At 40.6% G+C, this 14630-nt stretch overlaps 1 protein-coding gene and 1 pseudogene across 6 annotated transcripts in view; one reads left to right on the plus strand and one right to left on the minus strand.

The window, feature by feature from the left end:
- ITSN2 (intersectin 2) overlaps window positions 1–14630 on the plus strand; it is a 151756-nt gene that overhangs the window by 12618 nt on the left and 124508 nt on the right. The window lies entirely within an intron of this gene.
- On the minus strand, window positions 13454–13774 carry LOC111554497 (annotated as a pseudogene).

Raw genomic sequence — 14630 nt, forward strand, 5'->3', positions numbered from 1 at the left:
AATAGACTGAAAAATAGACAAGGGCTGCTGGGTTCTGTGGCTCATGCCTGTAATCCTAGCACTTTGGGGGGCTGAGGCGGGCGGGTTACTTGAGGTCAGGAGTTCGAGACCAGCCTGGCCAACATGGTGAAACCTTGTCTCTACTTAAATGTCTCTACTAAAAGTGCAAAAAATTAGTCAGGCGTGGTGGTGGGCACCTCCCTAGACCTACTTGGGAGGCTGAGACAGGGGAATCACTTGAACCCAGGAGGCGGAGGTTGCAGTGAGCCGATATTGCACCACTGCACTCCAGCCTGGGCAATAGAGTGAAACTCTGTCGCAAAAAAAAATAATAATAAATAAATAAATAAATAAATAAATAAATAAATAAATAAATCATAGTGTTTGAAAAACTAGTTGTAAGTTTACCATAGACTTCTCTTTACTGAAGAGTAAGATCTTTACTAAGATCTTAGTATTTGTTTTTTACTTTTAGTTTTTATTTATTTTTATAGATACAGAGTCTCACTGTTGTCCAGCTGGAGTTCAGTCTCATGTTCATAGCTCACTGTAATCTCGAACTCTTGGGTTCCAGTGATCCTCCCACCTCAGTCTCCTGAGTAGTTAGGGCTGTAGATGCACACCACCCACCACACCCAGCTAATTTTAAAATTATTGGTAGAGATGGGGTCTCACTACGTTCCTAGGCTGGTCTTGAACTCCTGGCCTCAAATGATCCTCTTGTGTTGGCCTCCCAAAAGCGCTAGGATTACAAGCATTAGCCTCTGTGTTTAGCCTTGTCTGTTTTTAATCACTTAACATTTTGGTATATGTGGTTCATGTAAGTTTAAAAAAAAAAGGAATACCCAAATTTGCATTCATATTCTACAATTTTTTTTTTTTTTTTTTTTTTGAGATGGAGTTTCGCTCTTATTGCCTGGGGTGGAGTGCAATGGCGCGATCTTGGCTCACCTCAACCTGCGACTCCCGGGTTCAAGCGATTTTCCTGCCTCAGCCTACCGAGTAGCTGGGATTACAGGCATGCACCACCACGCCCGGCTAATTTTGTATTTTCAGTAGGGATGGGGTTTCTCCATGTTGGTCAGGCTGGTCTCAAACTCCTGACCTCAGGTGATCCACCTGCTTTGGCCTCCCAAAGTGCTGGGATTACAGGTGTGAGCCATAGCGCCTGGCCTACAATTTGTATTTTTTTAAAAAAATTTACGTTATATAATAAACATTTCCTATCTCCTGTAGCCTTGAAATTATCATTTGTAATAGGTAAATAATATTCTGAGTGAATATAACTTTAATTTTTTGCTTCTTTCTCTATTTTTGGATAAATTAGCTTATTTGTATTTTTTCTAATATTGGTAAAACTGTACTATGCATCCTTGCAATCTATTTTCCTTCTTTAGATTTTTTTCTTAAGATAAATTTCTGCAGGTTGCGGTGGCTCATGCCTGTAATCCCAGCACTTTGGGAGGCCAAGGTGGGCAGATCACAAGGTCAGGAGTTCAAGACCAGCCTGGCCAATATGGTGAAACCTCATCTCTACTAATACAAAAAAAATTAGCCAGGCGTGGTGGCGGGTGCCTGTAGTAGCAGCTAGTCAGGAGGCTGAGGCAGGCGAATCACTTGAAACCAGGAGGCGGAGGTTGCAGAGAGCCAAGATTGCGCCACTGCACTCCAGCCTAGGCGACAGAGCCTGACTCCGTCTCAAAAAAAAAAAAAAAAAAAAAATTAAATTTCTATATGGATCCAGTGGGTATTTTGTTTACAATGAATGTGGTCAAAATTAGAGGCACATGTTTACCTATACTCTTCTACTTCTGAGGTATTTGCTTTTTATAAAATTGATAGGGCTGGGCGCGGTGGCTCAAGCCTGTAATCCCAGCACTTTGGGAGGCCGAGATGGGCGGATCACGAGGTCAGGAGATCGAAACCATCCTGGCTAACACGGTGAAACCCCGTCTCTACTAAAAAAATGCCAAAAACTAGCCCGGCCTGGTGGCGGCGCCTGTAGTCCCAGCTACTTGGGAGGCTGAGGCAGGAGAATGGCGTAAACCCGGGAGGCGGAGCTTGCGGTGAGCTGAGATCCGGCCACTGCAGTCCAGCCCGGGCGACAGAGTGAGACTCGTCTCAAAAAAAAAGAAAAAAATGAAATTGATAAGCTTAATTGTTTTTTAAAGTTTTAAATTTAGAGAAAAATGGAGCAAATAGAGCAGAGTTCCCATATATATCCCTTCATGCATCCCACGCATGGTTTCCCCTATTATTAATATCTTAGCATGGTATGTTCGTTAGAAATAATGAACCAATATTGATTGTATTATTAAGTGAAGTCTATGCAGTATTTCAGTTTCCTTAGTTTTTACTTAATGTCCTTATTCTGTTCCAGGTTACCACAATCCATTTAGCTGTCATGACTCCTTAGGCTCCTCTTGGTTGTGACCATTCCTTAGACTTTCCTTGTTTTAGATGACTTTGACAGTTTTGAGAGGTTACTGGGCAGATATTATAGAAGATATATAAATATATTGTGGGTATATTGGAATTTGATGATTTGTCATGCTCGGATTAAGTTAATGAATTTTTAGGAGGAAGATCACAAAGGCAAAATGATACTTTCATCTTATCAAGAGCACATTACTGTCTGCATGGTTTATGACTGTTGTTGACCTTGACCACCTGGCTGAAGTAGTGTTTGTCAAGTTTTTCCTCTCTGCAGTTAATCCCCACCCTTCTTTCTGTGCTATACTCTACGTAGCCTTCTGCCTTTCCATCTTTGTGGGCTGGGATATAGTCTTGGGGTCATAGAGATAAGAAGGGTAGACACTACTAGACATTGCAAGTGGTGGTGGTAGAAGGGTAGTGCAAACAATTCGGACTCATACCCATTTCTTCACTCCAAAATAAAATCCACATAGATCAAATATGTACATAAAACCCCTAAATCTTAGAGGTACTAGAATAAAATATAGGACAACTTTCTGGTATAAGACCTGGTATGAGACAGGCCTTTCTTTGTATGACAAGACACTCACTCACTTAATGACTTTGTATGGCAAGTCATAAAGGAAAGATAAACAAATTTAAATTGGTATAATGAAAGATGCCCTAAAATTAAAAGACAAACAAGGTAGATTAACAGCATTTATATCATATGTTACAGGTAAAAGCTTACTATTAATATAATATCTGTCATTCTAATGCATAGAAAAAGATCCGTGGATACGGGTCATGTTGTTAACAACATTGGGTAATTTAAGAGACTTATGGGGAAGGGTGGTCAAAAGAAATTGACTTTATTTGTATGTTTTAAGTTTTTACAATGAGAATATAAATGTATTACGTGTCTATTAAAAAATAAATTTTGATCTATCCATCCTGCTGAATATTATGTAGAGTTGAATACGGTATTTCTCATGGGAAGAAGGTTAAGACAATGTAAAATACATATGGATATATATACATTTATATAATATGTAAAAATAGGCTGTGAGAATGTACTTCAGTGGCTGATACGGTTATCTTGGAGATGGTACTGTGAGGTAATAAAGAATGACTGTCATGTTTTGTTCTTCATAATTTTACATTATTTGAAGCCTTTGTTTTTAAATTATTTGTACAGTAAAAATAAAACTATAGGGGCAAAAAAGGCTGAAATGGGGGAAATCTGAGCTCTGACATGTAAAGATCCTATAGACCCACATTATCCCATACAGTAGCCTCTAGCAACATGCGGTTAGTCAGCACATGAAATGTGGCTAGTTCTATATTGAGAAGTACTCTAAGCGTGTAATACGTGTAAAAGCTGGAGTTTGAAGACTTAGTACAAAAATATGTAAAATGTCTTAAGAATTTTTATACTGATCATATGTTGAGATGATAATATTTAGATATTAACTAATTAAAATATATTAACACAGATTTTACCCGTTTATTTTTACTTTTTATGTATTTTTTTGAAACGGAGTCTCTATTATCCAAACTGGAGTGCACTGGTGCAGTCTGGGCTCACTGCAACCTCTGCCTCTTAGGTTCAAGCGATTCTCTTGCCTCAGCTTCCTGCATAACTGAGATGACAGGTGCCCGCCACCACACCCAGCTAATTTTTATATTTTTAGTAGAGACAGAGTTTTACTGTGTTGGACAGGCTGGTCTCAAACTCCTGACCTCAGATGATCCACCTGCCTCAGCGTCCCAAAGTGCTGGGAAAGGCGTGAGCCACTGCGCCTGGCCTAATTTTACTTTTTAACATGTGGCTACTAGAACATTTAAAATTACGTTTTTTAGTTTGTGTTGTATTTCCGTTGAACAGCATGCTATAGAAAATGGGCAAAATAAATGAATAGGCAATTCATAGGAGAAATATACATGATAGATATATGAAAGATGCTGAGTTCCCTAATGATCAGAGAAATGAAAATTTAGAAAAAATTTGCCTCTCAGGTTGGCAATATATAAAATAATTGTTTATATCAAATATCGGCAAGATTATACAGAAACAAGTATGTTTACGTACCAGTGGGAATATAAAATGGTACTATTAATAATTTTGGAAAGCAACTTGATACCCGTTAATTCTACTTCTAGAAGTATTGTCCTACCTAAATACTCAGTGTATATCTGTGAGGATGTTCAAAGTAGTATGGTTTGTTAAGCAAAAAATTGGGAACCGTCTTAATGTCCACCAATGGGAGTTAGCTTAATTTCTGGTACATCCATATAATAAAATACTATACACCTATTTAAAAGGATATGATTGATGTGTTATATATTGCTATGGAAGGATATCCGTAATATGTGTAATGAAAATAATAGAATATTAATTGGCTAGCATAATTTTATTTGGGTTTGAAAATAACATGTTTGTTTATGTATGCATAAAATAAATCCGGAAAAACAAATACCAAACTGTTAACTGTGGTAATCAGGACTGGGTCTTCAAATTCACCCCTCCTCCCCTGTCTGTGGAGTCTGCTTAGTAAGTTTTTCATGTTTGAGATTTTTGTGGAGCATGTGCTTATAAATTACATGTGTTTGGAGAATAAAGCTTAGTTAAGGGAAATAATGTTTGTGGAAAGTTGCTTAGAGGAAATGCAGTATGTTACTGGTATAGGTACTCTAAAATGTCTTTTGAATTAAGTCAGGGTTAGAGGGTTTTGTCTGTAAACCCCATCTTATTGGTGTTATGCTATCAGCCTGTATTGAGAGACTTTACAGGTAAAGTCCAATTTAGGGGGCTGTTTGGTATTATTATCTATTAAAATTAGAATGTTTACTCTCTAACCTGCTACTTCCACTTCTAGAATTTATCTCTGGAAACACATATCTGTCCACAGACCTATATGTACACACATGTATGAAGAATGTTTATTGTAGCATTAATCGTAACATTTGTTAAAATGAATGAATGTGAAGGAAAATATTCTAGACAGAGGTTACAGTATGAGCAGAAGCAGAGTAACTAGTGTGGTCTGGAAAAATAGAAGATTACTTATTCACTGTGAAAAATTGGTAACATGAAAAAAGCAGAACAATGAAGTATGACTTCATTTTTGTAAAAGTGGTATTTGCTAGTATATAAATAGGAAATATCTGGAACAATCTATTCAAAACTGCTAATGATTGTTTTCTTGATAATGGACTTTCACTTTCTATTATGTGTGTGTGTGTGTGTATATATATATATGTGTGTGTTTAATTTTTCCGATTGCTTTAAGGATCTTGTGCTAATTGACATTTGTATCAGCTAGGCATTGACGTAGTACTTATTTTTGTATCTGTTGTTATGGTTCCTTGCATTGTTATTAGCCTTTCACTATTCTTTTTTTTTTTTTTTTTTTTTGAGATAGAGTCTCACTCTGTTATTCAGGCTGGAGTACAGTGGCACGATCTTGACTCACTGCAACCTCTACCTTACAGACTCAAGCAGTCCTCCCTCCTCAGCCTCCTGAGTAGTTGGGACCACAGGCGCATGCCCACCTCGCCTGGCTAATTTTTTGTGTTTTTGGTAGAGAGGGATTTCGCCATGTTGTCCAGGCTGGTCTTGAACTCCTGACCTCAAGGTGATCCACTGCCTCGGCCTCCCAAGTGCTAGGATTACAGGCATGAGCCACTGTGCCAGGCCAGCCCTTCACTATTACATGTGAATAAGTAATCTATTTTTCCAGACCACACTAGTTAACTCTGCTTTTGCAGAGTAACCTCTGCCTAGAATGTTTTCCTTCACATTCATTCATTTTAACAAATGTTTTGATGTGTAGGGCCTAAGCTAATTTGAATGCAAGCTGAAATGCACATAACTGGTTGAGTCATGGGAACTGATTGGCATGTGTCTTTCTCTTTTTTGGCTTGCAGAGGAGAGAAATTTGTGCTTAGACTCCTGAGGGCCTATGAGATCAAGGAGTCTGTCTTTAGCCCTGCCCTTTGGACTGTTATCTGAGCCTGAAGAAGAGAGACAAAGAAAGCTTGCATTGGGAGGCTGAGGTGGGAGGATCTCTTGAGCTTAGGAGTTTGAGACCAGCTTGGGCAACATAGGGAGACCATGTCTCTATAAAAAATTTAAAAAATTAGCTGGACTTGGCAACACGCTCCGGTGGTCCCAGCCACTTGAAAAGCCGAGGTGGGAGAATCACATGAGCCTGGGAGGTCGAGGCTGCAGTGCACCATGATGATGCCACTGCACTCCAGCTGGGGCAACATTGACTGTCTCTAAAAGATATGTATCTATAAAAGAAAAGAAAAATGGTAGAAAAAAATCTGTACTTTCCCAACTGCTCTTTCTTCTGCTTCTAAACTTATGTGTGCGTTTGTTCGTTCTTACTACTGTTCCTGAACTTCATTCTCAGAGACAGAAGTATCTGTCCCAGGTTCTAACTTTGTGTTCTAGAGCTGTCTACGACTTCTTTTTCTGGCCCTAACTTCCATTAGGTAACTTCTCTTCCATCTCCTTTTTGTAAATTAAATCTTTCTTTCTTTTTTTTTTTTTTTTGTCTAAAAATAGTTTTGTTCTGTCACCTAAAAACCAAAGCCTTATAATAACTCTGCCTCCCTTTCTTAAACCTTACCTTTTTTCCTATGTATTTTTTGAGAGGAAATTTTGCTCTGTCGCCCAGGCTGGAGGGCAGTGGTGCGATCTTGGCTCCCTGCAACCTCCACCTCCTGGGTTTAAGCTATTCTCCTGTCTCACAGGCACTCACCACCATGCCCGGCTCATTTTTGTATTTTTAGTAGAGACAGGGTTTCACCATGTTAACCGCAAGACTGGTCTCCTGACTTCATGCGATCCGCCTGCCTTGGCCACCCGAAGTGCTCGGATAATAGGTGTGAGCCACCAGGCCCAGGCTCTTCCCCTTATTTTAAACATTTATTGCCTAATCTACTTCAATTTGGCTTTTACAGCCATCACTGTACTAGAACTACACTCACTCCAGATTGCCAACTCTAATAGCTGAGTCTTAACTTCTGTGACAATTCCATTTTCTCCTTGCAACTCTTAACTCTGTATCCTGATTTCTCCTGTTTCTGAACCTCTGTTTCTGACTAATCTTGTCTCTTTTTTCTTATACATTATTTCTCTGGATAGTGTCATTCACCCACGTGATTACAACCACTCCCAATCCCTAATGACTACAAAATCTGAGTTTCTAGATAGAGTGTTTACTATCTCTTGAACGCTTCCATTTAGATGTCTTTGTAGGTGGATCGGATTAGGTATGCTCAAAATTGAACATTTTGTTGTTCATCCCCCAAATCTAACGTCTCGATTCCTACTTTCTTAGAGCTTCTGTGTTCGTTAATATTACTGCTCTACAGTCACCCAAGATAGAAACCCATCTGTGATGCTCCTCTTTCACCTTCCACATTTAGCTGATCAGAAAATCCTGTCTATTCTACCTTTGAAATACCTCTTCTCCATTGCTCAAGGTCACGTTCTCACTGCCTGGACTATGTTAGTCACTTCATAATTGGTGTGTTTGTCTTAAGACTCAAAAATCCAGTTTGTTCCTATATTGCTTATCAGAGTTGTCTTCTTCTCTTTTTAAAAGACCAGTCTTCTTATGTATTTTTTTATATGTACTTTCCCTGGATAATGTAATTCACTGACATTACAAGTATTCCTAATCTCTGATAACTACCAAATCTGGGTCTCTAACTAGAATATATACTGTGTGTGTGTGTGTGTGTGTGTGTGTGTGTGTGTGTTTTCTTTTTTGAGAACACAGGATCTATAATGACACAACTTATAGACCAAATGCTGAACAAAAGAGAGACAGCGGGCTACATAATTTCATTCATATAAGGTACCTTAACAGACAGAACGAATCTATGGTACTGGAAGTTGGGATCATGTTTCCCTGGTGGGACAGAGGCTGGAAGGGAGCATGAGGGGACTTGGGGGACTGCGACAGTTTTGACTTTCTTTATCTTGGTGCTGGGTAAACAAGTACATTCAACTTTTTTTTTTTTTTTTGAGACGGGGTTTCGTTCTGTCACCCAGGCTGGAGTGCAGTGGCGTGATCTCAGCTCACGGCAGCCTCCACCTCCTGGGTTCAAGCAGTTCTCCTGCCTCAGCCTCCCAAGTAGCTGGGACTACAAGCGTGCACCACCATGCCCGGCTAATTTTTGTATTTTTAGTAGAGATGGGGTTATACCATCTTGGCCAGGCTGGTCTCAAACTCCTGACCTCAGGTGATCCACCACCTCGGTCTCCCAAAGTGCTGGGATTACAGGCGTGAGCCACCGTGCCCTGCCAAGTACACTTAACTTTATACTGTGTTTTAAATACTGGCTCTCCATGACTTGCACAGCAATGTCCAGAAACAATAGCATGGCTTACTGTTTTTCTTAAATTGTGTGATCTTGGTTACTTAATCTCTTTGGCTTCTATTTGTTTTTTTACATTAATTTATCTTAGAGACATTGTCTCACTTTGTTACCCAAGCTGGAGTGCAGTGGCATGATAATACAGATCATTGTAACCTTGAACTCCTGGGCTCAAATGATCCTTTCACCTCAGCCTCCTGAGTAGCTAGAACTACAGGTGTGTGCCACCACGCCCAACTAAGTTTTTAATTTTTTGTGGAGAAAGAGTCTCCCTGTGTTGCCCAGGCTAGTCTTGGGCTCCTGGGCTCAAGTGATCCTCCCACTGTGGCCTCCCAAAGTGCTGGGATTGCAGGTATGAGCTGTGAACCACACCTGACCTGTTTAGTTGTTTCTGAAATGAAGAGGATGGAGTTCAGTATGTTGTCATTTATCTCTTAAAAAAAAAAAAATCAGATGAAATCTTATGGAGAAGCCTCAATATATAAAACACAAAAACAGAGCTACTCTCGTTGAAGTTGGTATCCCTTCCAACCTTCCCCCCTTTCCTCCCTACCCCACCTTTATTGTACCGCCTTGAAACTTTTAAAACTCCAAGGAGCGTAATTTGAAGACTACTGGGTTTCTAAAGGTTTAACTCTTTTTTTTTTTTTTTTTAAAAACAGAGTCTCATTCTGTCGCTCAGGCTGGAGTGCAGTGGCACAGTCTCAGGTCACTGCAACCTTCGCCTTCCAAGGTCAAGTGACCCTCCCACCTCAGCTTCCTGAGTAGCTGGGACTATAGGCACACACCACCATACCCGGCTAATTTTTGTATTTTTTTGTAGAGATGGTGTTTCCTTGTATTGCCCAGGACTCAAACAATCTGCCTGCCTTGGTCTCCTAAAGTGCTGGGATTACAGGTGTGAGCTACCACACCTGGCCTCTTGCACCTCTTAAGATGAAGTGATTTCTTTGAAATTACATTACTCTCAAATCACATAGTTTCTGAATAGGAGTAGGAGTGGTTTTAGTGTTACACTGGCTCTTGTGCTTTCCTCCTTTTAACTAGTCCTTCTCTTAGGTTCAGAAACTTCCTTTCTTTATAACAGAGCCTATCCGCACACTATACAATGTCATTCACTCCAAGGACACTTGGAGTTCATTCAGTTTGCCACCAACTTCATATTAGATAATTCTTACACAAATATTACCTCCGTGATTACATGTACTTTACTTTGATTTACCTCTCAAGTAGTGTTTGTTCTGTTCTCTGGGTTCTCTTGGCATTCCCCAAATCCCTTTATTATTTATTATTACTTTTGTAGGGGTGGGGTCGTGCTGTGTTGTCTGGGCTGGTCTTGAACTCCTGGCCTCATCAATCCTCCTGCCTTAGTCTCTTGAGTTGTTGGGATTACAGGTGTGAGCCACTGCACCTGGCCAAATCCCTTTATTATAATGACCATTTATGTTTGATGAATAAATGAATGGTAGAATGAAAGAATGAATGAATGCTCAGGTGGGGAATATATGTATTCTGTAAATTTCATCTTACTGCAGAAACTATATAAACTAGCAGGTAATTTTGCTCAGGCTCTTCTCATGTTGATGAAAAGAACCAAACTCTCTAAAATATTTGAAGAGATTTATTCTGAGCCAAATATGAGTGACCATGGCCCGTGACACAGCCTTTAGGAGGTCCTGAGAACATGTGCCCAAGGTGGTTGGGGCACAGCTGGTTTTATACATTTTAGGGAGACAAGAGACTTCAATCAAATACATTTAAGAAATTCATTGGTTCCATCCAGAAAGGTGGGACAACTTGAAGGGGAGGGTGGCCTTCCAGTTTATAGGTAGATATAAAAATTTTCTGGTTGACAATTGGTTGAGTTTATCTAAAGATCTGGGATCAGTAGAAAGGAAAAGACTGGGTTATGATGGTAAGAGGTTATAAAGACTAAAGTTTTATCATGCAGATGAAGCCTCTGGGTGGCAGGCTTCTGAGAGGATAGATTGTAAATGCTTCATATCAGACTGTCTGTGTTGATGTTAATGCCAGTGAGGTTTAAGTATGTCTGAACCCCACTTCCCATCATGGCCTGAACCAGCCTCAGGTTAAATTTTAACAGTGCCCTGGATGAGAAGGAAGTCCGTTCAGATGGTTGGGGGGGCCTTAGAATTTTATTTTTGGTTTACATTCATATAAAACTGACCTTGATCTCCTTGGGAACTGAATGAGACAGGAACATTTTTCTCAGCTGATCAACAAGTATAGTTTGGACGTTGGCTGTGTGTACCTAGCACATGCTGGGAGTGGCAGACACCCTAGAGAAAGTTTTATAAAATATACCTGCAGGAAGCTGGGCACAGTGGTGCACACTTGTAGTCCTGGCTACTCGAGAGGCTGAGGCGGCAGGAGGATCTCTTGAGATCAGGAGTTTGAGTCTATCCTGGGTAATGTAGCAAGGCCATGTCTCTTAAAAAAAAAAAAGAAAGAAAGAAAGAAAAGGCCAGGCACGGTGGCTCACACCTGTAATCCCAGCACTTTGAGAGGTTGAGGTGGGCTGATCACGAGGTCAGGAGTTCAAGACCAGCCTGGCCAACATGGTGAAACCCCATCTCTACTAAAAATACAAAAAATTAGCCAGGCGTGGTAGTGCGCACCTGTAATCCCAGCTACTTGGGAGGCTGAGGCAGGAGAATCACTTGAACCCAGGAGACTGAGGTTGCAGTGAGCCGAGATCATGCCACTGAACTCCAGCCTGGGTGATAGAGTGAGAATCTGTCTCAAAAAAAAAAAAAAAGATATCTATACCCACATATATACATATAGACACATACACACCCCTGCAGGAACTTGATGATTGATGATTGTGCTTTTGAATGTCAAACCATTAGTCAAATTTATTTAATCAAAATGGTTCAAAATATTGAATCATGAAGTAATTAAAAAACCTGAGCCTTCTTCCTCACTCTCAATAAAAAACCTTCAGAATTCAATGGGAAATAAACCTTTATTTAAAAGTATACTCAAAAGAAAGAAAAGCCAAGTTACAGGAGAGCCATGTTGCACAACTCTGATTTCTGCAGGGTTTAATGGAAGTAGGTTGGAGCCTGTTCTGCTTCCTGCTGGGTTCTTTTCTGTATATTCATTTATTGTTGCCTCTCCCTGCTTGCTTTATTCACATCTTTTTTGGTATCTCAACTGTATTATTTACCCAATTCCTTTGTTCAGCAAATATTTATGGAGTGTTTTCTTTGGAAGATCTGATTTAGAAACCAGGCATACAGAGGTAAATAAAAATGCTCTCTCTCCAGGACATGTGAAACAGGCAATCATGAAATTAAAATAGTGGATAAATGAGGTTATTGTGGTGTAAACAAGTGTATGGACACACACAGGAGATACTGACTACTTGGGAGGATAGAAGTCTTTCAAAGACAAGATGACATTTGAATTGGGAATGAAAGAAGGAGAAGAAAGTGTGATGACCATGACAAAGGGAGCAACTCTTTATGAAGTAGAGGAGAGAACAAAAGTTACTGTTTCAAAAAAAGGTTGGTATACTTAGGACATATGGAAATAGAAAGTACCTGGAGAATGTGATAGAGTGAGATACTGAAGAGGGCCGTATTTTACACTAAGAAGTTTGGACTTTAACTTATAATCAGTGGAAGATTTTCTAAGCATATTCTAAGGAAAGGGGCATTAATTAGCGCTTTAAGAAAAAACTACTAGCTGTGTGGAAGGGTCTCAAGGCAAGAACATTTATTTAGGTTCTATTCATACTGTACAATTAGTAAATATCCCAGGTGATACGAGTGGGCAAGTTGGGAAACTTAAAAACAGAGCACTGGGCTGGGCCTGGTGGCTCACACCTGTAATCCCAGCACTTTGGAAGGCTGAGGCGGGTGGATCACCTGAGGTCAGGAGTTCGAGACCAGCCTGGCCAACATGGCAAAACCCCATTTCTACTAAAAACACGAAAATTAGCCAGGCATGGTGATGGGCACCTGTAATCCCAGTTACTCTGGAGGCTGAGGCATGAGAATCACTTGAACCTGGGAGGCGGAGGTTGCAGTGAGCCAAGATCACGCACTGCACTCCAGCCTGGGGGATAGAGTGAGACTCTGTCTCCAAAAAAAAAAAAAGAAAAGAAAAGAAAAGAAAAAACAACACTGGAAGGCTGGGTGCAGTGGCTTTTGCTTGTAATCCCAGCACTTTGGGAGGCCAAGGTGGGAGGTTCACTTGAGCCCAGGAGTTGGAGACCAGCTTGGGAAATGTAGTGAGGCCGCATCTCTACCAAAAAATTTAAAAATTAGCCGAGCATGGTGGTACATGCCTGTAGTCCTAGCTACTCAGGAGGCTGAGGTGAGCAGATTGCTCAAGCCCAGGTGGCAGAGGTTGCAGTGAGCTGAGATCATGCCTCTGCATTCCCACCTGCATGGCACAGTGATGCTTTGTCTTAAAAAACCAGAGCACTGGACATTTACATCAGAGACGTAGTTTCTGGGACCTTTGCTCTTAACTTGTGATCTTTTACAGGTTTCTTAGTTTTCTCATCTTGAAAATTGAGGGTTTTGGACTAAATGATAATTGTAATTATTATTTTTAAACATAAACTCAAGATTTTATTGTCTTTATAATAAAAGAAAGATGACACTTAGAACTGGATTACTTGGCTCTTTCTCATCTCCTCCCAGTTCAAAATGCTTGCATCTTTTAATAGCCAGCATTCGCTTAGATCTGCAGTTGGGCTCGATGCACTCAAGCCTTAGCACAATCTTCTTTGTAGTTTTAGACTTCTTCTGGAAAATCAGCTTAGTTTGCCCACCATAGCCGCTCTGCTTCCTGAGAGAAGGAACACCTTCTTTTCGTGGGCATACAGAGAATCCTTGCCCTTCTTGTACTGTGTCACTTCGTGGGGTTGGTGCTTGCCACACTTACTACAGAAAGTGCTGTGGTTTTTAAGAATGTTCACCATGTTTGCGTGAGTGCCGTTGCCATGGAAGGTAATCGTAATTCTTTCTGTAACTGTGCTTCTTAACAAACAAAAACTTTAACCTTGGCTGGGCCAAGGGGTTTGGAGTTTGATCAAGATGGTGAAACCCCATCTCTACTAAAAATACAAAAATTAGGCCGGGCATGGTGGCTCATGCCTGTAATCGCAATACTTTGGGAAGCCGAGGCAGGCAGATCACCTGAGGTCAGAAGTTCGAAACCAGCCTGGCCAGCATGGCGAACCGCCCCTCCCCCCCCCCCGCCAACTAAAAATATAAAAATTAGCTGGACGCGGTGGTGGGCGTCTGTAATCCCAGCTACTCGGGAGGCTGAGGCAGGAAAATCGCTTGAACCTGGGAGGCAGAGGTTGCAGTGAGCCGAGATCACACCATTGCACTCCAGCCTGGGTGACAGAGGGAGACTCCATCTCAAAAAAAAAAAAAAAAAAAAAAAAAACTAGCCGGGCATGGTGGTGTGCGCTTGTAGTCGCAGCTAATTAGAAGGCTGAGGCTGGAGAATTGCTTGAACCCAGGAAGTGGAGGTTGCAGTGAGCCAAGATTGTGCCACTGCACTCCAGACTACGTGACAGAATGAGACTCCATCTCAAAAAACAAAACAAAACAAAAAAACCCCTAAACCTTAATTAAGCGACTTTTCACTTACAATGGCTGTGACTTTTTCTGAGTCTTACTGACCCTTTGTAAAACAGGATTTCCTGCTTTTGTTCTAGCATTTCTGTTTTTTTTCTGTCTTAGTGTGAGTATATTTTCTACATTGTCTGAAGTACGTGTAGCAATTACTCCAAATTGCATCTGAATTATATTAAATTGAAGCAGTGT

This window comes from Piliocolobus tephrosceles, chromosome 15 (genome assembly GCF_002776525.5).
Source record: "Piliocolobus tephrosceles isolate RC106 chromosome 15, ASM277652v3, whole genome shotgun sequence".
Classification (NCBI taxonomy): domain Eukaryota; kingdom Metazoa; phylum Chordata; class Mammalia; order Primates; family Cercopithecidae; genus Piliocolobus; species Piliocolobus tephrosceles.